This window comes from Sciurus carolinensis, chromosome 1, assembly GCF_902686445.1.
Source record: "Sciurus carolinensis chromosome 1, mSciCar1.2, whole genome shotgun sequence".
Lineage (NCBI taxonomy): Eukaryota > Metazoa > Chordata > Mammalia > Rodentia > Sciuridae > Sciurus > Sciurus carolinensis.
Genome location: NC_062213.1, coordinates 197942127 through 197968292, shown reverse-complemented (window position 1 = coordinate 197968292; position 26166 = coordinate 197942127). Strand labels below are relative to the sequence as shown.

The window sequence follows — 26166 nt, the reverse complement described above, 5'->3', positions numbered from 1 at the left end:
ACTCGGACCCAGCCAGGGCTCAGGCCTGTGGCGCCCGGCTGAGGGCAGGGGACTGAAACCCTGTCAGTGCTCACCACACCCTGAGTTCTAACGTGCTCCAGGGCTGTGGCTGCCCCAGGAGGAGCCCCTTTCCTAGCAGGCGGCACCACGAGGCTGCGTTCACCGAGGGAGGCCTTTTCCTAAAGGCCAAAGCCTCCACACGGGCAGACAGCACCCTGAAACTTCGACACCTCCTGGTCCTGCCCCGACTGCTCAGATGTTAGGAGCAGACCAGGGACTGTCACCCCAGAGCCAGTGGACTCTCTGGAGTCTCAGGTGCTACTTCTGCAGTCCTGGCCCTGCCTGGGGGTCCCAGGCTTGGGCACTTTCTAGGGAGCCCGAGAAAGTCAAAGGTTGACCTTAAACAGGCCCACTCCCAGCTGTGGGCTTGGGATCGGGGGCTTTGAGCCGGAGTCAGATGTCAGGTCACAGTCCTTCCCAATCGATGGGCTAGGTGGGTCCCAAGAGGAAGGGACAGAAGTGCACATTCCCAGTCTGATGGGGGAGACAGAGTTTCGGGGAGCTCCCGAGTCTGACGGAGGAGACGTAGCCACTCTGCTGGGCCCTGTCCTGAGTACTGGGGACAGCAGAATGAGACCAGCCCTGCCCTGTCCTTCCAGTAAACAGGCGCTGAGCTGCCCCCAGCACTAGGAGAGACACTCCCAGCTCCTGCAGAGACCACCACGGGAGACAGCCCTGCTGGCCTGGTGGGGTTGTTGGTGGGAGCCTGAGGGGCAGTTTCAGGTTAATGGAAGCCACAAGCACCATCCTGGAGGTGGAGGCCCCGTCTAAGCCTCCAGTAACCCCAGGAGGTGGAGCCACACCGGCCACTCTGGGCCATTCTTAGACTCCAGTATTCTCCTCTATTGTGATCCCGGGCGACTCCAAGCCTGGTAACAGTGGCCTAAGGACAGGTGGCAACTCCCTGTTCCTGCCTCTCGATGTTAGCCCAAGCCAAGCCCTCCCCCATCAGTCCACACCACACGCGCCTGTCCTTCGAGTCCTACCCACAGAGGTCCGTGTGCCCCTCACCCACGCCTTCCTTCTTGAAATACAGACTGAAGTCACACCTGCAAGGTGCCCAATGTCCAAACAATGGGATGTGGCCCAGACCAACAGGTGCAGTCCATCCTCCTTGGAGACTGAAGCTGGTGTTGGTGGACTATGGCCCACTGCCTGAACTTTAAATAAAGTTTTATTTAAACACATCCATGCTCACTTGTCTGCCTATTGTCTATGGCTGCTCCACCCTATAACACAGGAGTTGTGGCAGGGATGGTGTGACCTTGAAGCTGAAAATGTTTGCTCTCTCCCCTTTTACAGAAAAGGATTGCCAACACCTGACTTGGAGTCTGGCAGAGGGACAGGCATTAACAAGCTGGAGGAATAATTTGGTGAATAAACCAAACAAATCACTAGAAGTGCCAGAGGAGGACCTGGGGGCAGGATTGGAGACCTAGGGTGAGACTTGCTGTTTCTTCTCACCTCCCACCCTTAATACTGCTGGGGCAGGCCAGCCAGGGCGGGGGGGTGGGCAGCTCACAACAGCTGGACCCTCCGAAGGGCCCAGAGCTCCTCCCGAGTGGTGTTCATGCCAGGCAGGGCTGAGGGTTCTGCTGGAATCTGCAGGTCGAGTCAATGCCCCGTCCTCCTGTCACGGCTTCCATGGGCCTCCCGGGGTCACCAGCGCCTTTTCCTGGAGGCAGGCAGGAGCAGGAGGTATATTCCTTTTACAAACAGGGCCACAGCCCATCACGTTTGAGGAGCAGGTCCCCCACCTTCTTCCATGTCTCTGCAGGTAGATCTGTCCTGGGAAAGCCCCTTATGGCGTTTAGGATGCTGGGTTTCTAGCCCAGGACTCGTGTGGGCAAGTCTGTGCCCCCTGGGCCTCAGTGTGTCCATCTGTAACCCAGAGGGTAGAATGAATGACTCTGTGAGGTCCGCCAGCTGCAGGCTGGGGCTTGCCCCACCCACTTGCAGGCCTTGGGTTTTCTCTGTAAAGTGGGGAGATGAATACCGGGTCCTCCCACACTCCTGGGGCTGGTCCCAGGCCATGGAGATCACAGATGGGAAAGTGCTCTGAGCTCGGTGGAAGAAAGGGAGCCCTGTGAACCTAGGGGCTTATTACCTGGAAATCCCATCAAGCATGGGCTGGGGGCCATGGGCCCTGGCCGTGTTTTGTCTGACCAGCAGAGGGCACTGTGGGGTAGGGAGCCTGGGCCACATCCTGAGCAGGAATCCCCTTGGTTTTACCTTGCCAAGGCCCTGGGGGACAGCAAGCTTATAGCATAGGGTGTGGGGACATAGTTGTGAATGACAGGGACCCAAGGTACCTCTATCAAGTGATGGGGTGGTGGGTAAGGAGGATGTGGAGCAACCTGGTCTTAACTCAGTGAGTTGGGGGTGAGACGGGGCAGGTGCTAGGCAGGCATAGTGACCCCTTGCCTGGGAGCCCACAGGAAATTGGGGAGAGGTGTCTCACCTGAAGCTCAGGTCAGAGGTCTGGGTTGACAAGCCAGAAGGAAGCACAAGGCAGTCGGGCCTGTGGGCTCTGGGGCCTCGCTGCCGGGCTTTGAATCCTGAATTCAGAACGGGGCCTGACCCTCCAAGCTCCTAAAATGTCATATGTCAGTGGTCTAAATGTTGTGGCGGAGGCCACCAGAGGGCCGTGCCTCTTGGGAGTGTGGTGAGGAGAGGGCTGGGAATGAGGCCACCTGAAGATGGAAGAGGGGCTCAGGCTGAGAGGTTTGGGGGAGGGGAGCACAGCCGGAGGCAGGAAGGGTGGTCCTGGGGTGGGGGAGGGAGTGTGAAGGAGGAGAGGGTGGCCACACACTGGTGCTGTGCCCGCCTGGCTCTCCTACGGAGTCACCCCTCCAGGCCCCTCCTCTGCTGTGTGCCCTGGGGCCTCTCTGAGCCTCAGTTTCTTCCATAAAATGGGGAAGGAGCCCTGTGTCACAGGGTTTGAAAACTTCCTTAAGACAGCCCGGATCTGGAAGGAACTTAAATGCCCCCCACCATCTTCTACTGAAATCCCCTTGGTTCACTAGGGGCTGGAGCTGGCTCTGTCCCCACAGCCACTGGGCCTTTTGTTTAGGAAACCAGTCTAAGAGGAAACCCCCAAAACAAACAGAGCCCAGCTGGCCTGCCCTGCCCTGCCCTGCCCAACCTCCCAGCCCCAGAGCAGGGGTGGGAGGGGTGAAGGAGCAGGGCCAGCAGAGGTGTGGGGGCAGCAGGGCGGGAATGGGGGCACTGGCAGAGGGCCCGGGACTTGGGACTCGCCTGGGAGGTGGGATCTCCTGTCTGGAGGTGGGACGGTGGGCACTGGGGTCCTGGGGAGCTCCCCTGCGACCCTGAAGCCCTAAGTCTGGTAAGGAGCCTGAGTCCCCTGGGGGATGTGCCCCTCTGTGGGCCTCGGAGGCCTGCTGGGAGGACAGAGCCAACGGTGGGCCAGCAGGGCAGAAGGACGCGGGTTCCAGGCAGGTCCTGACAGAGATGGGCAGGACCACCGCACACGGGCACCAGGAAGCTGGGCAGCAGGAGGGGCTGCAAGACACTGGATTCGACCAAGACCGCAAGTTCCCGGATCCTGCACCTGCGGGGCTCCCTGTGTGCGCTGCGCCCCTGGAGCCCCCACCAGCCTCGGGGGGACCGCTGGGCCCATGGGGAAACCGAGGCTCTGAGGCCGCGTGCTGGGACTCCCGATTCCATCTGCCTCAGAGCGCCAGGGGGGCCGGCCACAGCGGCTCTCTACGTAGGAGGTGGCGACCAGGATGGGGCAGTGGGGTTTCACTTGGGGCTGGCGCCTCTGGGGACCTTCGGTGACATTCCTGGGCCTAACTGGCCTGGGTGGAGGTCAGGGCTGAGCAGGACTAAGCTCCAATCCTGGAGGGCTGTGGATGGAGGGCAGGAGGCATGTGACTAGTGAACACGAAGAGCAGGGAGATGTGGCTCTGGGGACAGTGGCCACTGCCCCTTCCCCCAGCCCTGGGGGCCCCCGAGGCCAAAGAAGGATGCTTTCTCCCTGTCTCCCCAGTTCTCCCTTGGAAACCTCCTCAGTGCTCCACACGCCTTCCTTTGGGGACTCACTTTTCTGGGGACACAACTCTGCAGACCTTGACACGCTGGTGGGCCGGGGGCCTGGCTGCTGGTGCGTGTCTGGGGAGACGTCCTGTGAGGGAGTGTGGCCTGCCCCCACCCCACAGAGAGGCTCCCACCCTGGTCAGGCCCTGGTCCCCGGCTTTGGGTCAGAGAACCCCATCCAACTTGGAAATAAGAGCCAGACTGTTCAGGCTGAGGGTGCGGAAGGGGAGCCAGGCGGGGAGCCAGGCGGGGAGGCAGGATCGAACTCTGAGGGCTCGGACTCCCAGCCTCAGGGCCTCCCTGGCAGGGGCTTGTCAGGTGTCTGGGGCCACACTGCTGGCTCCCTCTGAACGGGCCTGAGCTCATTCTCAGCTCTGGGAGCCTCTCCTTGGACTCCACCCTCCTTACAGCCGGTCCCTCTCCTGGCAGCTCCCTGACCTTTTCCACCACCATCTGGAACACCTGGGCTCAGCTGCCTGCAATCTAATTTGCACCTTGGGACCCTTCCTCCTGTTTTTCTACCCCAGCCCAGGCTGGATGGGAGGGGGCTGCTGGGTAGGGACAGGGAGAGCAGTTTGCTGAACTGGAAACTGTGGAGAAACTCTGAGATTTTGGACCAAAAAGGGAGATCCAGCTGTGGCCAAGTGAGTTAACCTCACGTCTCCCCGCCGGGCGGCTGTGAGCTGTGGGTTTGCTGGCGTACGTTTAGACTGGGGAACGTTTGCTGTTACTGTTATTGGAGGGTGGCCTCACATGACCTGTCTTCCCCCTCACTTCTCATGAAGGAAACTCAGGCTCAGAGAGGGTGTGGGTCCTGTCCTGGGTCACACAGCGCTCTGCGATGGCTGGGCTGGTGCCTCCCCAGGGCGGGTCCCTTGGGGCAGGCTCCATTGTGCTCTCCCCAGCAGGAAACCGCTGCGCTCAGCACCCTGGGCAGCGGAGAAGAGGAACGAGTTTGGCTACGTGACTGGCCCTCCCCAGAGGCTGAGCCAGGGCCAGTGCCCGGAAAACAACCTGCTGGGGTGGGCAGAGGGTGGAGGCCTCCCGCTGGAGAAGGGGAAGTGGCCCAGGGCTGGCCTTCCCCCAGATGGGGCTGGGAGGAGGCTTCAGGGCCCTGTGCCCCCAACCTGCCTGAGGGGGTGGCTGGCTGTCTCCATACTTCCCTGACCTGCGGCCTCTGAGGTGCCGCGGAGCCAGGGGGCACACATGGTATCTGGGGTGATCCTTGCAGGATGCCTGCCACCCCTGGCTCAGGCTTATGGGGATCGGGGCTCAGCCCTGCTGAGGGCCGCTTGGCTCCTGGGGTCCTGGTACCTGCAGGGCCAAAGCCCAAAGCAAAGGGGCTGAGCCCCTGAGGAGCTGTCCTGCCTCAGAACTCCGAACTGGGCACAAAGCGGAGGCCCTCAGGCCTCCCGGAGCCACGGGCTGCCTCCCCTCTGCACGCAGAGCTGACTTGGGGCCGGGAAGCTAACTGGCTGTGAGGAGAAGGCCCGGCAGGCCTGGGAGCCACAGCTAGGCCAGGGACCCCAGGGAGGGCGTTGGACGTCAGACCCACCAGGAGCCAAAAGGGAGCCACGGAAGGAGGCAGCACAGCACAGGAGGGCGTCGGATGAGGCTGCTGAAGGGCCAAACTGGAGGCTCGGAGGCCAGAGCCAGGTGGGTAAAGTCCAGGCCAGACAGGAGGCCACAATGAGACCGCAGAAGGGGGGCTGGAAGGCGGGAAGAGGAAGAAGGAGTGATGGAGACCCGGTGGATGAGGGGAAAGAGGAACAGAAGCAGGAGGGCAGGCAGGGCGGTCAGGCTGCCTGGGCCCTGGGCCTGGCTCCCCCTCTTCCCAGCCGCGTGGCTCCCGGTGGACCAGGTGGCATGGCTGACCCCATTGCCTCGTTCCCTGAACGTGAAACAGAAGTGCGGCTAGGAGAGAGGGCACCGGGGCCTCCGCCTGGACACCCCAGCCCTGCCGCCCTGGGAGTGGAGGCCCAGAGCCTGCTGCCGGGCCCGGGACCCAGGGAACTGCTTCAAGCCTGGGGGCTGGCAGAAGCGGGGCCAGCAGGAGGCAGGTGTCCTTTGAGGCAGGCTGAGGGGCCCAGGGTGGGCCTGGGAGCTGGGGTTGGCGGGCGAGGGGCGGAGCCTCGCCTGGGGACCTGGACACCTGCGTTCCCACGGCCTTATCAGTGGAGGCTGACTCCGCGCCGTGACCCATTGCTTAAGGAAATGAAACTCGGGAAGACGACCAGCAGAGAACACCCTGCCCAGATTACAAGATCTGCCCCAGCAGGCAGCCGCAACCCTGGACCCAGCTGTCACCGTCTCCTGCTGCCACAGTCGGTGACTGCCTCAACTGCCTGCTCTCAGAGGGAGAAAGACAAGGGCCACAGCACAGACAGCTCCTGCCGACCCGGGGCTCCCGGTCTCCCCCAAGGCCCTCATTTCCCATCTCTGAAACGGGGCTCTAAGGCATGTGCTTCAGATCACCGGTGGCAAGAATAAGAGACCCTAAGCCGGGTGAGGTGACACACGCCTGCAATCTCAGCTGCTCGGGAGGCTGAGGGAGGAGGAACACAAGTTCGAGGCCAGCCTCAGCCACTTAGTTCGAGACCCTGTCTCAAAATAAAATAAAAAGAGCCAAGGGTGCAGCTGAGTGGCGGGGTGCGCCTGGGTCCAACCTCCGATACTACAGGGGAAAGAGTGGGGGGACCCTGCGTGGGACAAGGGGCATATGTGAAGTCCCTAGAACCTCTGGCAGCCCACGGACACTCTGATCTTACACAGCCCCGAGAGGCAGATTCAATCTACCCACCGCGTGAGGGGGGAGACCGAGGAGAGGGGTGGCAGAAGGGGCTGGTTCACGACCACCCTGCAGTTCTAACCCCCCAAATCCAGTTTTCTTGTTTTAGATTTTTATTATATTGATGTATTTTTATGTGGTGCTGAGACTCGAACCCAGTGCCTCACACGAGCTAGGCAAGCGCTCTACCGCTGAGCTAGACCTCAGCCCTCAAACCCGTTTCCTCTGCAGTGTGGAAGGAAGGACAGGGGCGAGCGGCGGGTACAGAACCACGCGCCCCTCACTTAACTTGAGGGCGAGGACAAGCCGGTCGCTCCTCCCGTCTCTCCTGGCCTCCTTCCCCGCCTCTCAGCCCACCGAAGGCAGGCCCTGGAGGGGCCCCGGGAGCTCCCCTCTGACCAGCACCATCCCGGGCTGGGTCTAGCCTGAGTCCTGTCTGCCTTGGCCACAGTCTGCCTCTGTCCAGCTGCCTTCTGGATACCTCTCGTACCCCGCCGGTCCCACTGCTGCGAAGGGACGGCTCACAGCCCTTCTCTCCAAGGCAGGGTCCCCCCTGTCCCCTGTGTCCTGGAGGGGGAGCCACGGGCCTTCCCACCCAGGGGGCTGCTGTGGGCCAGGCAGGACTTGGTCAGCGGCTCCCAAGAGGGACAGGCGTGGTCCCCCCCCAGTCACACCTTCTGCGGCCCAACCTGCAGGGCCCGGGCCTCAGACGCTGGCTGGAGTCAGGCAGAAGCCAGCCAGCCCGTCCAAGCACACCTGGCCAGGTGAACAGGCCGGGAAGCCAAGAGCCAGCTCATCGCTTGGGTGTAAACAGCAGCCAGTGGGAAGTTGGCAGGCGCCTCCTCGGCCGGCCCCCAGCCCCCTCCCCGGAGCCCCGCCCGGGGGAAGAGGGTGTCCCAACTTGTCGGAGGAGTTGACGTCCCACACCTGAGCCCACGCTGGGTGTGTGCGGGGGTGACTGACAGGGGCCACAGAGAATCTTTGTCTTCCAGACCCACCCCTTCCCTTCTCTCCCTGGGTGCTGGGAAGCTCCGGGGCTGGATGAAACCCCCATCTCAACTCCCCATGCAGATGCGTCCAGGACCCCCGCCAGCAGAACGGAGCCAGGACAGGCAGAACGGAACGGTGCCCTGAGCGGGCTCTCTTGCTCCCTGCTGCCAGCAGTCGAGAACTGGGTTCCTGGGAAGAAAGACCTGCAGCCTCAAGGTTTCCAGAAGGAGAAAGAAAACAGATCTCTACCGAGTTCTTGACCCAATGCCCCAGTGCCCTGGCACCTCCGCATAAAGATGGGGAAACTGAGGCTAGACCTCCAGTATCAGGAGGGCTTGAACCTTCTTATGTGCCCCAGCACGTAGAAATACCTTCCGATGTACTTGTGTAATGGATGGACAAGGCTCAGAGAGGGCAAGTGACCCAGCCAAGACCACACAGCAAGAAAAGAACTTGACTGGGAATCAACCCCAGGCCAGTTTGAATCCTAAACCCAGACCCACCCACTGAGGTGGGGGCATCACACACGCACCCACGGCGTGCTCCCACACTTCTGTCCGAGTGCAGCCCCCACACAAGCACACCCCCAGTGGGGCACCCGGTCCACTCACGCCACTCAAGCCCGGGTACGGGGTTCTCCCCCCACCCCGCCACCTCCGGCAGAGACACAGAGTTCCTTCTGTGCTGGCCTCACACTCTCCTCTGTCACCACCACCCCCACACCCGCAGCAGGCAGGATGGCACATGCCCGCTTCCACCCCCACAGGCCTGCTGCCCTTTCTGCCTCGCTGGGCCCAGCGGCCGCACGGGTGCCACACCAGACTCTCAGGAGAAGGCTGGAGACCCACAGAACACCGACACCCGGTGTGCCCACAGGGTGGGACGGAGCCCCAGGAGTGGCAGCGTGCAGCCCGCACTGGGGGACTAGCGTCTGGGTGGGTTGGGGCGTGGCTGCCAGCAGGGCCGTTCCAAGATTTGGGGTCCTCTCCCTGCTGTGCCACGCGGTTCGGTCTCAGGGAGCAGCTTAAAGTGCAGGCCGGGGGCCAGGACTCCAGGGGCCCACCCAGGCCTGTGTGGGACCCAGCCGGGGTCTCAGGTCCCTGGGCAAAGGGGAAGGGACTTGCTCTCCAGAGCAGGACGGACCTGGAATGAGTCCCTCCCACTTCTCTACTAGCAAGGGGCCCATGGGGCAGAGGTGGTCAGGGCGGCTCCCAGGCTCCTGGGAGGTGCAGATGGCAAGTGCTCAGCCCGCCTGAGACTCTTCACACGCTGTTTGATTTGCTCTCACAGCAACCTGAGGAGATGGGCACTAATGCATCTTAGGTACCAAGATTACTCCTATTTTCTTTTTGGGGGAGTACCAGGGATGGGACTCAGGGGCACTCCACCATGGAGCCACACCCCCAGCCCTAATTTGTATTTTATTTAGAGACAGGGTCTCACTGAGTTGCTTAGGGCCTCTCTTTTGCTGAGGCTGGCTTTGAACTCACGATCCTCCTGCCTCAGCCTCCTGAGCCGCTGAGATCACAGGTGTGCACCACTGTGCGCGGCATTATTCCTGTTTTCTAGGGGCATAAACTGAGCCCCAGAGTTAAGGCCCTGGCCCCGGGTCCCTGACCCCAGGCACATAGCGGGCACCCCTAGCATTTGTTGAAAGGTTGGAGCTGAAGGGGGACGGGACTTGCACTAGGGCAGGAGCCCAGGATTTGAAGCCAGGTCTGGCGTCAGAAGTTTGTGGCTCCCGGCCTCGGCTGCGCTTCCTCTGCAGCACTGGGGCCCACACACCGGGCCAGGCCGGCGCCTCGCGGACACCCATGCGAAGTGGCCTCCCTTCCAGAGCTCCCTGCTATTTCCTCTCCAGGGAGAACGTGAGACCGCCAGGAACCAGCCCGGTCCTCCCAGCTGGGCCTGGGCGTCATCCTGCCACACGGAAGTGATTTCAGTCACTGATGACAGACGAGGCCACTCTATGGCCAGGATGGATCAAGACAAAGCATGGAGACCACACTGCCATCGTGTCTGAGTTGGGACAAAAACATCAACACGCTCCAAACCACACACATGACCAAGAGTCCTCTATCTTGGTGGCATGAGTGACAGCAGCTTTAGCATCCATTCATTTCTCTTCCCTTCCAGATAAAAGTCACTAAGCTCCCCGTCACGGAACCAGCTCTGAGAGCAAAGCCCCTCTTCCTCGCACCCTTCCGGAGGCAGCCAGCCCAAGCCTGGTGTGCTCAGTCCTTCCTGGGACCCTGTGCTCAGACGCCCCACGGTTCCCCAGGTGTGCATCCTCCTCCGTTCCCATCACCAATCAGCCCCCTGCGCCCGGGTAGGTGACTCTGGTGGCCCGTGGCTGGGACCCTGCATGGAGTCTCACAACTGAGCCAGATTCGGTTTGTTCAGCCCATTTCATTGATGCCTCTGGAACCATAGCAATGAGTCAGCCCCAGAGCATCAGCCTCCAGGGAGGCACGACAGGGCCAGAGAGGAGACTTGATCTCCTCTGTTCCCCAGAGGCCGATTTCCAGCTCCCTGGCTGCAGAAGGAAGGTCAGCTTCTTGCTGGTCCTGCTGACCACCGTCCACCCCGCCCCAGCCCCATGCCGGGCATCGGCACCTGCAGGAGAAGACGGAGGGAGGGAGGGAGGGCTTGGGCCAGGAGCCCTGGGTCCAGATCTTGCCTATGCCTCTCATTTGTCATGTAACCTGTGCTTCCGTTTATCCAGTGGACAATGGGCTGGGGGAGGCCCAGCGGGATGAAGGACCTGCCCCTCCTGGGTCCACTCACTCCCTTGCCATGAACCTGAACTCGTCAGTGGGCAGGGCAGAAATCTTCTGGCCTCCCCTCTGCCCTGGTTACCTGAGGGTTAATCCCGTCTTCACCTTCTAGAACGGACATCGGGCTGACCTGAGACCCAAGTGAGCGTCTGGGAGCCATATGTCCCCAGCCACTGGACCCCTGGCTGGTTAGGAGCAGTGTTGCCCTGACCATTCCTGAGAGCTTCGAGTTCAGGGCTCTGTGTCCTTCCAGCCCTGTCCTTCCTCGTCCCCTGGATCAGGGATCACATCCAAGCCAAACAGGACGGTCAGAACTGAGCCGGAGGTGGCCCAGGGCCCACGGAGCCTCGGGGCTCCTAGGGAGGAAGCGGTGGCAGTTAAGGAAGACGGTCTCTGTAGCTTCATTCAGCTCTAAATCCTGCTGTCTGGTGACAGGAGATGTGGCAGTCTCCTCTCTGCCCCAGGCAGGAGGAGAGGAAGGAAGCAGGAGCTGGGACGGAGGTGTGAGGGTGCCCTTTCAAAACAGGAGTCCTTTGCTTTCCCTGCAGCCCATCTCTAGGAGGGAAGAGAGAATCCAGAAAGCCTGCTGGCTCCTGGTCACTTCACGCTACAGTCCATTTCTCCCTCACACTCTATTCACCCTTCCAGGCCCTTCCACCTCCCCTGTCCCAAATGTCCTCCCCTCTGCCCGGAACTCCCTCCCCTCCCGCATCCCCTTTGCCTGGAGATTGCATCCGTCAAGCCTCATCTTGAAAGTCACTTCCTCCAGGAAGCCTCCCTGGTTGGATCTTGGAGTACCCGAGGCTCCCTCTGCCCCTCCTTCCCAAACTCCACCACACTAGGTCGTGACCTCCCTCCAGGGTAAGAAGCAGCCTGGCTTGTTCACCACTGAATCCCCACTGCCCGGGATGAGCCTGGCATACAGTGGGTGCCACATACATGTTTGATGACGAGTGGCCATGGTGATGGAAATGCACACGTTAGGGGCCAGAGCTGAAAGCACGGTTTTGGTGGCAAAGCTCTGAGCAAGATTTTGAGATTAGGGAGCCTGAGACAAGTAGAGAGGGGGTTTGCCCTGACCTAGGCACAACCTGGGCAAAGGTGGGGAGAGGGCAGTGGAAAAGATGCTTTGCTGGGGTTTCTACCTCGAGCAATGCTGGGACAGGTGATTTGGATCAAGGCTCCTGCTGAGGACAGCTAAAGCCCCGAGAGCAATTTTAAAAAATCGATCATCGTCTTCAGACCATTGAAGGGTAAGTGGGTAGAAGCCAGGCATCATGGCGCGCCTGCCATCCCAGCAGCCACTTGAGAGGCTGAGGCAAGAGGAACCCTTGAGTCCAGGAATTCAAGACCAACCAGGGCAACACAGTGAGATCCCGTCTCAAAACAAAAACAAAACTTAACAAGGTAGCAAAGAATCTTCTAACCAGAATTCAGAAGACAAAAATCCAGAGGAAAAAGGCCAGTATCCTAGACCACATGTTCCCTGGAACATTCGCCAATATGAAAGAAACAGCTTTGAAACCGAGCTGGGGTCTTGATGACCTCATGGGGGTGAGAGAGGCAGGGGAAAGATAAACCCAGCACTAGGGTGTGCTCAGCGGTAGCTTGCTTGCCTAACAGGCAAGAGGCCCAGGTCCGACCCAACACCACAGGAAAGAAAGAAGAAAGAAAGAAAGAAAGAAAGAAAGAAAGAAAGAAAGAAGAAAGAAAGGAAGGAAGAAGAAGGAGAGGAAGAAGGAAGGAAAGGAAAGGAAGGAAGGAAAGAAAGGACAGAAAGAAAGAAAGAAAGAAAGAAGGAAGAAGGAACGAAAGGAAGAGAAGGAAGGAAGGAAGGAAGGAAGGAAGGAAGGAAGGAAGGAGGAAAGAAAGAAAGAAGAAAGAAAGAAAGAGAGAGAGAGAGAGAGAGAGAGAGAGAAAGAAAGAAAGAAGGAAGGAAGGAAAGAAAAGAAAGAAGGGGAAAGAAAAGAAAGAAGGAAGGAAGAAAGAAAAGATGAAGAATCTAGCCCTCTACATCACCCTTAGATTAAAATGTCCTTAAATAAAGGTGAACCAAAAGAAAACCAAAACTTAAACCCAGTCACATTGGGTGATTCAAGAAACTCAGCCCTCGAACATGAATTAAAGTGCTTTGGATCAGTAATGACCCCAGGTGCCTGGTAGACACAAACAAAACACACTTGTCTGAGGGGGAGATGCTAGCATCGAGGCCTCAAATTATTCCCACAAATAATTTTCAAATGCACAAAGATAACCAGGTGTACAAGGAGACAAGACCCCATGAGCAAGAATCAGCACAAACAAAAGACAACAGAGATTGACCACGGTGAGTTCGGATAGGGGGATTATCAGAAATTATGACCTCAGGGTCACAGGCTTACGGATCCTCATGGTCAAGCTGATCTTAAAATTCACATGGAAATGCAAGGGACCCCTAATATTAGCCAAAAGAATCAGGGGGGAAAATTTGGAGGACTCAAAGCTCCTAATACCAAGACTTCATGCAAAGCTACAGTAATGGAGACTGAGCGGGTCTAACCTTGAGACAGACAAATAGACCAAAAGAACATACTTGAGGGCAGGGGAGATAGCTCAGAGGGTAGAGTGCCTGCCTCGCAAGCACAAGGCCCTGGGTTCAATCCCCAGCACTGCAAAAAAAAAAAAAAGAACCTACTTGAGAGTTCAGAAAGAGACCCCCATGTTGGCGTTCAATTGAATATTGACAAGAAGACTAAGAAAATTCAATATTGGGGGACAGTTTTTAACAAATTATGCTGGGACAACTGGATCTTTACATGTGAAATAATGAAATTGTCCCCCTACCTCACACCATATACCCGAGTACACCATTAAATCAAAACGAGGGTGGAGGCCTCGGGAAGGAGATTAACGTCATTCTAAGATACAAGAGCGTTTTCTCCCTCTTTCCACACCGCAGTCCTAGCCTCCTCTCTTTTCTCTTTTTTCTTCACCACATGAGGATACAATAAGAAGATAGTCATCTGTGAACAAGGAAGGAAGTCCTTATCAGAATCCAATCATGCCGGCACCCTGATCTCAGACTTCCAGCCTCCTGATGTATGAGAGATCCTTTCTGTCTCTCTGTCGCTTAGGCCAGCTGGTCTATGGCATTTTTGTTAGAGCACCCCAAATGAGACAATATCCTTAGTCATGAGGAAAATATAAAGTGAAACCACCATGAGATCCTGCTCCACGCCCACTGAGAGGCTGCACCAATAGCAGGTGTGGTTAAGGACTTGGATAATTGGGACCCTTACATACATACAGAAAGTGGGCCAGCGATTGCTAGGGTGAGGGGTGACAATGAGGTTTGGGAGGATGGAATGTTCTAGAATCAGACTGCACGAGGCAGCGCTCTACCACGGAGCTGCACCCCCAGCCCTGTATTTAACAAGGTAAATATTATGTGTGTGAGTCGTACCTCAGAGACAGCGCCAGCGACGGCCAGCTAAGGTGTGTTCAGCGCTCACTACGCAGCAGGTCTTCTAAGTGCCCTCCCTGTGGGGAGGCGCTCGGCCCCCACATCCCTACAGACCTGGCGCTATTACTTTTCCAACTCACAGATGAAAACTCAGCCAGGGCCTGGGGACTTAGCTCGGTTGGTAGAGCACTCGCCTCACAGGCACAAGGCCCCGGGTTGGATCCCCAATACCACAAAAAGAAAAAGAAAAGAGGGCAGAAGGCGGATATCGAGGAGCAGGCTGGGTGGGCACCATGGCTCGAATCACCACCGTCGAGGCGGTGAAGCACAAGATCCAGGTTCTGCAGCAGCAAGCTGATGATGCTGAGGAGAGGGCTGAGCGCCTCCAACAGGAAGTTGAGGGAGAAAGGCGGGCCCGGGAACAGGCTGAGGCTGAGGTCGCCTCCTTGAACCGTAGGATCCAACCTAGTTGAAGAGAAGCTGGACCGACCGTGCTCAGGAGCGTCTAGCTACTGCCCTGCAAAAGCTGGAGGAAGCAGAAAAAGCTGCTGATGAGAGTGAGAGAGGTATGGTGATTGAAAACCGGGCCCTAAAAGATGAAGAAAAGATGGAACTCCAGGAAATCCAACTCAAAGAAGCTAAGCACATTGCAGAAGAAGCAGATAGGAAGTATAAAGAGGTGGCTCGTAAGTCAGTGATTATTGAAGGAGACTTGGAACGCACAGAGGAACGAGCTGAGCTGGCAGAGTCCCGTTGCTGAGAGATGGATGAGCAGATCAGACTGATGGACCAGAACCTGAAGTGTCTGAATGCTGCTGAAGAAAAGTACTCTCAAAAAGAAGACAAATATGAGGAAGAAATAGAGATTCTTACTGATAAACTCAAGGAGGCAGAGACCCGTGCTCAGTTTGCTGAGAGATCAGTAGCCAAACTGGAAAAGACAATTGATGATTTGGAAGATAAGCTGAAATGCACCAAAGAGGAGCAACTCTGTACACAAAGGATGCCGGACCAGACTCTGCTTGACCTGAAAGAGATGTAGAGCTCCCCAGTCCCGCCCTGCTGCTGCTCCTCCCTCTGACCCTGACTCCGCCTGAGGCCAGCCAGCCTGAAGCTGACCTTGAAACTGAGGGCTGATCTTTAACTGGAAGGCTGCTTTCTCCTTTCAACTCCCCCTCTACCCCCACCCCCTTGTCTTTTTCACCAAACTGTCTCTGCCTCTTCCCAGAGATTCCAGCTGGGCTAAAGGCTGAGCACTTTTGGGAACAACATTTAAGGGAATGTGAGCACAACGCAAAGTGTCTTTAAAAGCATGTTGTGATGTACACATTTTGTAATTACTTTTTTTGTTGTTACAGTAACCATTTGTAAAACATTCCAAATAATTCCATAGCTCTGAAGCAGCAATCTAATTCCTTTCTCACTTTTGGAAGGTAACTTTCAGCCTAATCCCTATTGCCCTCTCTGTAGAGGAGGAAAAGAAGAATGGCCTGCCTTACTGAAAGGCAAACAGAGCCCAGGGAAAGACTGTACTAGTGGGAAACCTCATTGCTCTGTGCAAAGTACCAGCCAAACCAGAAAGGTGATTCCAAGAGGAGTTAGCCAAATAACAAAAACTGTGCTATCCAGGTTTTGTTTTGTTTTTAGCTTTAAGGTATCTTTGGACAACTTAATTCTTATTTTTTACTTATTATTATTATTTTTTTTTTCATCAGAAATGACCAAATTAAGATGGTGAGGAAACCTCTGAGACCTTTTGTTTTGTAGTGCTGGGGATTAACCCAGGGCCTCTTGCATGTTCCTCAAATGCTCTACCATTGGGCCATATCCTTAGCCCTGAGACCAAATTTTTCTCCCATCTCTACCCCCTTCCAAATGTTCACAGAATGGATCATGGGCCCCTTAATCTTGAGGTGACCACTTAATTGCTCTCCTGCCTCCTTGAAAAAAAAGAAAGAAAGAAAAAAAGAAAATTATGTTTTTGCCACTGATTTAGCCCTATGAAACTCATCTCATCACCCTTTTCTGGGTCTAAAGCTGCTGTATCTAAAAGTGCCATCTCATTGTGCTTTGTATCAATCAGTGCTAGAGAATCTTGAATAGCTTGTGTACAAAACTTTTTAAATTTTATATTATTTTGAAACTTTGCATCTTTGGGGCTGGGGTACCCGGCCACCCCATCTGGCTGTGAGAGTCCTACAGTCCCGGCTGGCAGTGTGCTGATCTTTCAAAGTTTCTTTCACAACCCAATCCCCACTTTTAGACGCGGTTTCTGTGAGGTCTGTTAGGGGTACATCCTGCAGCTTATTGGCTTAAAATGTACTCTCCTTTGTTGTGGTCTCTTTGGGGCCAGTTGGGAGAAAGAGAAACCAATAGTGCAACTGTTTTGATACTGAATGTTGACAAGTGTCTTTTTGAAATAAAGAACCAGTCCCTCCAAAAAAAAAAATAAAAAATAAAAAAATAAATAAATAAATAAAAATAAATAAAAAGAAAAGAAAACTGAGCCCAAGAGGGTCACTTACCTGAGGTCAGTCAGGAAGTACAGTCGGGATTCAAACCCGGCCGCCTTCTCAAGTCCTGCTCTCTGAGGTCACCAGCTGGTCGTTGTTTGGAGAGCCTGACGGGGGGAGGACTCGCCCAGGTCCCCTGCAGGCCTGGGTGGAAGGGCCCCTCCTTCTATCTGGCAGCAGCACCCCAGACCTGGGCTGGGGAGGCGTTCTCAGGGAGAGGGAGAAATGGGGACCCAGGTTCTGGGACATGCCTCCTGGTGACCGGTTGTGCACATGGCAGATCCCACTTACGGAGAAGAGAGCGTGTGGAGTGAAGAGAGGGAGTCGGGAGTCCGGCTGCCTGGGATTCAATCCCAACTCAGACCTCAACCAGCTGTGTCATTTTGGGCAAGTCACTGGACATCTCTGAACCTCAGTTTCCCCACCTGTGAAAGGGCACATGGGGAAGGTGTTGATCGCACAGTGTTCTCAGCAGCATTTTCTGGCTGTTCTAACTGAATGCTAGATCTTGTCACCTTGTACTTGCCTTCTGAGCAAGTGGCAGACAAGTCCCCAACCCTCCTGGAGCTCACAGCCAAACTGCAAATAAGGATCCAAATACAGAAATAAGATCCCCACGGCGTGATGGTAGACTCTGGGAAGGAAGAGTGGAAGTTCGACTTAGAGTGCAGGAGGGGTGGGGGTGCCCCGAGGAAGTGACAGTTTAGCTGATGCTCCCCAGATGAGGAGGTCGCTGTGGGACAATCTGTGAAAAGAGTGATTCAGGCAGGGGGAGCAGCAAGTACAAAGGTCCTGGGGCAGGAATGAAGCAGCCTGCTGGGAGCAGAAGAGGGTGAGCTCACAGGGGAACTTGGTCACTGGATGCCAGTAGTACCACTCCACCCCCAGTTGTGACAAGAAGGTCTCCAGACAGAGACAAGTGTCCCTGGGGGGTAGTAAGCCAAAATTGCTGCTGGCTGAAAACTACTGGATGAAGGAGAATGTGACCAGGGGGGTCCTGCCAGGCCATCAGGAGTCCAGTGATGGAAGGGGTCAGGGTGACCCTGGCCTGGCCCTGCATCAGCCTTCCCCACGGTCCCTCCACGCTCCCGGGACCTCTGCCGCCCCTCCCGAGCATGCTCTGCCTCCCCAGGACTCCCCACCAAGCCTTTCCTCCCAGACGGCCTCCGGCCTCCGGCCTCCGGTCTGTGTAACAGACCTTCCAAAAATTGCCTTGGGGGAGGGTGGTCCACAGAGCCGCCCACCGGAATCACCAGCCACAGCGTGCTGTCCCTCAGTCCCCCACTCAGGGGAGGGGAGTGGGAAGCCCCAAGACTGAGCAGCCCCTTCCCTGCAGAGAGTCCACCTGGCCCGTCCCACCGCTGGTCTCTGGGTCCCTCCTGTCCCCCCACTGCCCACTGGGACACCCTCCAGGGCCCTGGCTGGCCGGCCGCCCTGTGCCGGGCTCCCTCCTCTGTGCCGGGCCCTCGCCCGCAGCCTGGCCCAGGCCCTCCAGCCAGGCCCCCCCCGCCGTCTCTCCCCAGTGGCTCCAGTGGTTTGGACCAGCTTGGCGGCCTCCTGCCACATGACCTCACTCCCCACAGGCGCACTCTGCACGCGGGCCGCGCGAGTGAGCTCACACACACACAGGGCGCACACGGACACGTGGAGCAGACCTGCACCCAGCGGGCTGGGTGCTGTCCACCCGAGGAGGCCCCAGCAGAGGGGCAGCACACAAAGCCACGTGGGGTGTCCTCAGAGGGCGAGCTCAGCCCAGACTGTCCCCGGCCTCACCCGCCTGGCCTCTGCACAGGGCAGGGGCCCCTCTGCGTCCTCCTGCCTCCATCTCACTGGGGGCAGAAGGGCTGATGGGGTAGGAAGCTGCCCCTCTCCAGGTGGACCCACCGTCTCCTCCGACCTCCACCCACTTTCTGCAAAGGTGGCCAAACTGGCCGGGAGCTGGACCCCCATCACCCCGGGAGGCCGTGGGCATGTGCCTCAGTTTCCCCTGCGAACAGGAGCCTTGCCCGTGGTCAGTCTGGCACAGGACGGGCACGGGGATCCTGTGAACAGCCCCCTGCCTTCCTCTGACCCCTGCGGCCCCAGTCTGGGCATGGGGACCTCTGCAGTCAGCCCCCCACTGACGGTCTGTCTCCAGGAGAGCTTCCCAGCAGACTTGGGGGTCGGCAGGAGGGGGAGCCGGCTGCTGCCTTCTAATTTAGATTCCTGGGTTTATGGCAGGAAGCTCAGCTAGGCTGACGCTGTAATTAAGGCGATTCCTGAGGCCGCGGGAGGAGGCCAGGAGAGGAGCCAGCGGCCCCAACCTCAGAGCGCCGGCAGGCTCCTCAGCCTCAGCGCCCCTGCTCTGGAACTCCGTTCTGCATCCCAAGAAACCAGAGATGGGCATCTGCTTCTGCAGGGTCACACAGCACCCAGGGGGCTCCCTCTGCCAGCTGTGGTCCTGCCCAGGGAGGCAGGGAGTCCTGATGCGTGGCTACTTTGTTCTCTCCGCCCTGGACCCCAGGCCCATCTTCAGAGTCCCCCTCCCCCTGCATTCCTGAGGTGTCTGGGCAGAGTCTGGCCAGGGCTGTGGCAGGAGGGGCAGCTCCCACCCAGGGGTCAAGACCAGGGCAGCAGCCTGGGCGTGGGGATGCGCTGGGTCCGCGTGGCCAGAAGACCTGAGGCTCAGCATCTCCGACCGTCCCTCCCATCCATGGGCCCAGGGCTGGGGAGTAAAGTCTCGCTCTGCTCCCGCCAGTGCCCTGGCCTCTCCCCTGGGCCTCAGCGTTAGCATCTGTGTAAAGGGCACACCGTCTGTGCAAAGGCCAGCTCTGCTCCTGCCCCAGCTGGGCTCAGGGGCTGTGGGAGGCCCCGCCAGAGCTCTGGGTGACGGTGACGTCACCAGCCCCACGTTTCATCCCCCCGCAGGCTCTGGGGCCTCCCTCTCTGGGCCTCTCAACTTGCGTTGGTACGGAGAGGGCTTAGGGGGAGCGAGGGTCTCGGACCGGAATTTCACAAGCTGATACCCATCCGACGTACGTGAGCAGGCCTGGGTGGGTTGTGACGTTTCGTTTTGCCAAGTTGGGACGGTGTTTGGGACATTGTCACGCACGAAGGCACAGGAGTAGCAGAGGTGAGACGGTGGCTGCACTCCGGCGCTCAGTGGCCTGTCCTTCCCACTGGCTGGGGACACCTTTGTCCTGTGGGGCTCTGCGCTCCAACCCTGAGGTTGTCAGTTTGGGGACACGTGTGTCTGCATGTTCAGGTGGGGAGGGGGCGCTGCTGGGGCTGAGGAACCGCAGCCTGAGTTCCGCCAAGAAAATCCTGGGGTCCAAGTCCAGTGGCAGGGCCAGGAGGGGGACGGGCATTCCTGTGACTGGGGAGAAAGGGGACTTTGTGCCCCAAACCGAGCCACCCCCAGTCTCCCTGCGTGCCCGGGCGCTCTGCCAGGGATGCAGAAACCCACGCAGCGGAGTGAGCCAGGCCTCTGCCGAAGCTGCTGCCCTGGCCGGCCGTGCCCTCCTCCAGCTGAGGCCAGACATGCGCAGCGAAGGTGCAGATGCCCGCTGGGCGGAGCTCGGCCGGGGCCTGGAGCCCAAGGAGAGAGGGCAGTTGGGGTGACGGTGCCCGGGCTGTGGAAATACCCCAACAAGCTGGGGCCAAGAAGGGCGGGCAGATGACAGTCCGGATGTCCCCTGTCCACGCCGCCTGGCCAGCCTCATGACCGCCCTGGCGGGTCTGCTGACTGGCCTCGACCACAGAGGATAAACAAAGGCTGAGTAAGGGAGGCTCAGAGGAGGGACACCGTCGCCCTGACCCCAAAGCCCCAGCCTCCGCAAGCCCTGCCCCTTCCTCCAGCTTCCAGGAGACTCGGGGACGCCTTGGAGAAGAGCAGCTGTCCCCAGGCTTGGGGACCTTTCTCTGGGTGCACATCCACCAGGGCGTTGCCCCACCACCTTCCCCGCTAATGAAGATCAACGGACCCCAACACAGAACAGGGCGCCTCTCAGGAGGTGTTTAATAAGTGCTCATTGACATGCTGGGTGACCAGCCGGATGAGCCTGTGTGCCCTCAGCGGCCCCCCAGGCCTGTCCTTCAGGCACTTTGGCCTCTGTCTGGCTTCCACTGACGTTGTGCCTCTTCCCCGGTGACCCTGGGAGTCCCCCGGGGTTGCCTCCTCATCCCAGGGGGGACGTGGGGACCCGGGTGCAGGCTCTGCTGACAGCCTCCTCCTCAGGCCTCTGGTGGCCTGTGTGGAAGGCCAGCCACTGGGCTGGAGTTGTCCGTTGTCGCCTCATGGGGGAGGAGGGTTGGACTGGAGATGGCCCCGGGTGGTGGCAGCAGGGCCTCACTGTGACCCGGGGCCCCGCTGGGGGGACTGCCAGCTCTGGAATGCGCAGCCTCTGCCGTCCCCTCCCTCAGACTCGGGGAGACACAAAGCCCCGTCCTTTGTGGCAGCAGGGCTAATAGGATTGGGCGGGGGCGGGGCGGCCTCTGGTGGGGAGCACCCCCCTGCTCAGCCACAATGGGCCCGTGACATCATGCCGCCCCCCGCCGTGATGTCAGGGGCTGCCACAATGGACCTTCCCAGACGCCCAGCCCGGGGGCGGGACAGATGGCTGGGATGGGGCCGTGGGGGCGGGGCGGGGACACCTGCAAGCTCGGTGGCTCAGGCTGGGGGTGGCTCTGAGGGACGGGACAGACAGTGGCAGGGCCAGGCGGGCAGTGGCTGCAGCCCACCGCGCAGAGGGGGGCAGAGAAATCCCGATGTCCTTCAAGTCCCGACCCGCTGCTCTCCGCGGCTGGGACGGGGAGTGGGGGAGCCACTGACTCGTCCCCAGGGTTTGGCAGCAGAGGTCTCTGGAGAGTCTGAGAGGCCCGCAGGGTGGCCTTGGTTTCTCCAGGCTGGGCGGGCCGGGGATCTGGGTGGTATGGAGGGGACAGCAGCTGTGGCTGAGGCTCCCTGAGCTCAGACACCCCGGGCCGGCCCTGGGGAAGGGCCCCTCCACCCGGCAGGAGACCTGGTCCCCAGGCTGCCTGTCCCTGCCAGACCAGTGTGGAGGCTGCGTCCGTCCACCGCTGCCCGCTGGGAATGTGATGAGGCTGCTGGAAGCTGCTGGGCGCCGCGGGAGAGGGGCCGTCGGTCCCGCAGGGTGGGGTGCTCGGCAGCTCCCAGCAGGGAGCCTGGCGGCCGGGTTTGGAGTGAAGAGCCAGACCCGGGCTGGAGCGGGGCCTGCGCCCCGGGATGGGGCGCCGCGCTGGGGAGCGGCCGGCGGACCTCCTCCAGCCCTGCACGTCGCAGACGGGCCGCTGAAGCCAAGACCTCGGCACAGGCCCCACAGCCAGCGGACTGGGCGGCAGGGCTGGGTGTGGGGGCGCACCCCGTAACCCCAGCTGTGGGGAGGCTGAGGCGGGAGGATGGCTAGTTCAAAGCCAGCCTCCGCAACTTAGCGAGAGCCCATCTTAAAATTAAAAAATATATAAAATAAGAAGGTCTGGCAGGGCAGTTCCCCTGGGTTCAATCCCCAGTACTGCGCACGAGCGCAGCGCGCACACAAAAACCCCAAACTTCCTTTTTCAGCCTCAGGCTCTTCCCACTGGATTGTGAAACTCCCAGGGCTTCCAAATGCCCCTCCAGGGCAGGCGGTGAGATGAGCTGGTCTTTGTCTCATATCCTACTCTGTCACCTCCTAGCTCTGGCATCTTGGTCTCATGACTGTAACCTCGCTGAGCCTCAGTGTTCCCATCCATTAAATGGCATTCAGTGCGAATAAATTCATGCCTTGCAGGGTTGCAAACCTTCAACAAAACAGCATGAAGCCAGGCGCAGTGGCACACACCTGAAATCCCAGAGGTTTGGGAGGCTGAGTCTGGAGGACCACAAGGTGGAGGTCAGCCTCAGCAACTTAGAGAGAGCCTATCTCTAAATAAAATATTAAAAAGGGCTGGGGATGTGGTTCATGGTTGAGCAACCCTGGGTTCAAACTCTGGTACCAAACAAAAAAGACAACATAAGTCTCAGGCTTGGCCCAGTGACTGGCACATAGTAGGTGCTCAGAAATGTTTTCTGTGGTTCTAGCCAGCCAGCAGGAGCTGAGCCATCTGCAGCGCAAGGAGCCCCTCCCCAGACCTGGTCAGACAATGAACAATCTTCCCTGGGCACCAGGACCTCAGGTCAAGCCCAGTCCTCCTCCGTTTTCATTTGTCCATTTATTGAGCAAATATTTATCGGGAGGCCAACCGTATTGGGGAGCCAGTGATCCGGCATAATGTGCAGCACGGCGTGGCAGAGGGCCCGAGCTGCAGATCCAAGTGCTTTCCAGGTGCAGGGCCCTTCGCTCACCTCTGTTCTGCGGCACCTATTTACGGCTCACCGGCCCATCCTAGATCCTGGGCCGCAGCCAGGACTGGGTTGTGAGCAGGGAGGAAGGGCGAGAGCAGGCCGGTTCCTCTAGGATTTGCTAATTAATTGGGGAGTCGAAGGCCAGTTCCTGGCGAAACTGTTTTAACTTGCTACCCAGACTGGGAGGCTCGGGAGAGAGGGTGCCTCCCCTCCCAGGGCCCTCTAATTGCTGCCTTGGCCTCTCTCAGGGTTTTGCTGGGTATATGAAAAGACGGCTCAGGCCCTGCAGCTCAGAGCCTGGGAGGGCAGCAGGCCCACTTCCCAGCTGGGAAGACCGAGGTCGCTGGTAGCAGGGCTGCTGGCCTAGAGCCAGCGTGGAGGCAGAGGGCCTATCCTGGTCAAAGGAGGCCCAGGTGTGGAGGGGGGGTTCGGGCCCAGCCACAGGCCTGGGGTCAGGCAGGCCAGTCTCCTGGCACTTCCCCTGCCTCGCACCTGTCACAGGCTCCCACTAGATCTGGCCCGGGCCGGAACCTCCTCCGGGAAGCTGCCTGGACCCTCCAGACTGAGTGGGGTGCTCCCTGCTGGTTTCTGTCACACCAGCTCCTCTGTGGCCCCCACCAGGCTCACGTGGACAGAGAGGGGCTTCTGCAGCTCGGTGGCCCCAGGGGCTGGCCTGGCACAGAGCCGGAGATGACCACTGAGGGAAGGGACAGAGGAACAAGCACTCCGGGGGCCTGGGGTCTGTGGCGGTGCGACCTCCGTGTCCCCAGAACCTGCGCTTCCCAGGCCTGGGCTAGCGAGGGGCCCACCCCAGGAGGGAGGCCGGGGGCAGCCTCGTAGTCAGGCCTGTGGCACAGGCTGGGGGCTGCGATCGACCTGGCTCCCTCCTTGTGCCTGTGAGCAGATGGCAGCTCAGCCGCGTCACCAGCCTCAGTGTTCAAATCCGTAAGATGGGACAGCAGCACAGTAGCCCTGGAGGGTCCTGGGACGAAGGCGAGGCAAAGCCCCTGGGCGCCCCGGCGGGCGGCAGGCCCAGGGTGGGGGCGCGGCTGCCGACCTCTCAGCAGGCGTCCTCCGCCCCTTCCTCCCGCCCGGGTGGCTTTGTTTGCTTTTTCACTCATGAAGTTGACTTTGATCACTTGGTCAAAGCTGCTGGCCAGGTTTCTCCTCCGCTGTGAAGTTACTTTCTTACTTTCTCGTTCTTTTCTTTTTAAAATTTTAACCCTTGCCCTGCTTCCGCACTTCCTGTCTTTCTGCAGGACTGGAGGCTCGGCCTCTGAGCCTCATCCTCAGCCCGTTTGATTTTCATTTTGAGACAGGGTCTCACTCAGTCACCCAGGCCCACCTGGGACTCGCTCCAGCCTCAGCCTCCCAAATCCCTGGGCGAGCCGGCGTGCGCCACCGTGGGCCACCGTGCCAGGCCGTGCTTCCCGGCTGAGCCACTGGGCAGGGTGCGGGAAGGGAGCCCCACCCGTCAGGGGGAGGAGGCTCTGCAGAGGCGGCAGGGCCTTCATTCTGGGCAAGGTCCGTCCTCTCGCTCTCATCTCCTTCCGTTCCGTGGCTTCGTTGCTCGTTTATCCCAGGCTTGGTGCTGGGTGCTCCTTGGGTCAGCTGTCTGGCAACCCGGCCCACCTGGGTGCATAGCCCTGCCTCCCTCCCTGGCACCGGGAGAGGCTCCCAGCTCCATCCCCGGTTCAGCCATTTCTCCCAGGAGCCCCGGTTCCTTCGGTGGGAGGAGGACGTTGAGAAGCCCAGGCCAGCGCTGGGCGCGCTTGTATGTAGGGGAGCGGCCGCATCCGGCCCTCTAGGGGACAGAGCTGGGCTCGCTTCCATTTAAAAATTGCAAGTTTCCTCTTTGGTCAGTTGTGGGGTCTCTGGGGCCTTGGAGCAGGGGTCCGAGCCCCCCACCCTGCCCAGCCCCAGCCCCACCTGACACAGGCCTGTCTCGCTGCTGCTGCTCAGTGGGCTGGACCAGTGGGGAGCCAGGGCAGAGCGGCCATGACGACACCCCAGGGCAATGTGACACCCCAGGCAAGCGGAGCACTCCTGACTCTTCTGTCTCCCCACAACTGCAGGCTGAGTCGGGACGCTGCCTCTACAGGGACGATCATCACGCCACATGCTGCTTAAAACCTTCGCTGGCTCCCTGTTGCCCTGAACGGAAAAGCCCCACTCCTGGACCTGCCAGGCCTTGGCGACCTCTGCAGCACCGCGAGTCACCACCTGGGATCGCAGGCCGCTGGCGGCTGCCTTGCACAACACCCCGCGCCTGCCCTCCAGCCCTGCCCCTCCCACCGCCTCACGGGCTGACCCCTCCTGGTCCCTCAGGCCTCAGCCCTGGGTCGCCTCCTGCAGGAAGCCCTCCTGAAGCTCATCTCTGCCCACCTGGCCATTCCCTGGTGGCCTGCGCTCAACCCCTGCCGAGCTCTGCCACGAAGAGCCTCTGACACGCAGGGCAGTGGCCTGGGGCAGTGGGGAGGAGGGAGGCCCTGGGACTCCGGTTCATTGAGGAATTTGCTGTGTGGCTTAGGGTGAGGGGTGGGATTGAGTCGCCCTGTTCACGTGGCTGGGGGCTGGCCCCCTCTCCCAAGGTGGCCCTACTGGGTGGGAGAAGGCAAAGGGGAGGTCAGTTTGGAAAGTCACAAGGTCTTGGCGGGGGCTCCTCCCCAGGGGATGCTGGGAGTGCGATGAAGCTGGCTAAGTGCTTGGCTGTGTCCTTCGCAGGGGACGAGGCCCCGGTCGACAAACCTCTGTCTGCTCACCTATGAGAAGAGCATCTCACTGGGATTTCCAGCTCTGCCTGCAATTCTGGCCTCTGAGCCCAGCTTGCCGTGTGGCTGTGGGCAAGCCTGGTCACTGGGCTCAGGCTCAGTTTGCCTCTTCTGTAAAATGGGGCCACCCACAAAACCCATAACAGACCGCTAAGCTGGACAAGCCAAAACCTGTGAAGAGCTTTGGTAAACCCTGGAGCTCCAGCCGGATACCTGGAGACTGTTTCAACAACCCCTCGGAGTCGTGTGGGAGGGAGGCCCCCAGCTGCGCCCACCGCGCCTGCCTCTCAGCCCAGCCCAAGCCTGGAGATCAAAGGTGATCGGGGCCTGCTGGCATGGAGGCTGGGCCTGGCGGGGCCTGCGCCCTGGCCCCCTGCCCACCTCCCACCCACCCCTGTTCCCAGAGCGACAGGACATGCCCGCCTTACGCAAGAAGCTCTGTTT

At 59.2% G+C, this 26166-nt stretch overlaps 1 pseudogene; it reads left to right on the top strand.

Annotated features, from left to right (window-relative positions):
• Positions 1-14401: 14401 nt before the first annotated feature.
• On the top strand, positions 14402-15512 carry LOC124987486 (tropomyosin alpha-3 chain-like; annotated as a pseudogene).
• Positions 15513-26166: the final 10654 nt, after the last annotated feature.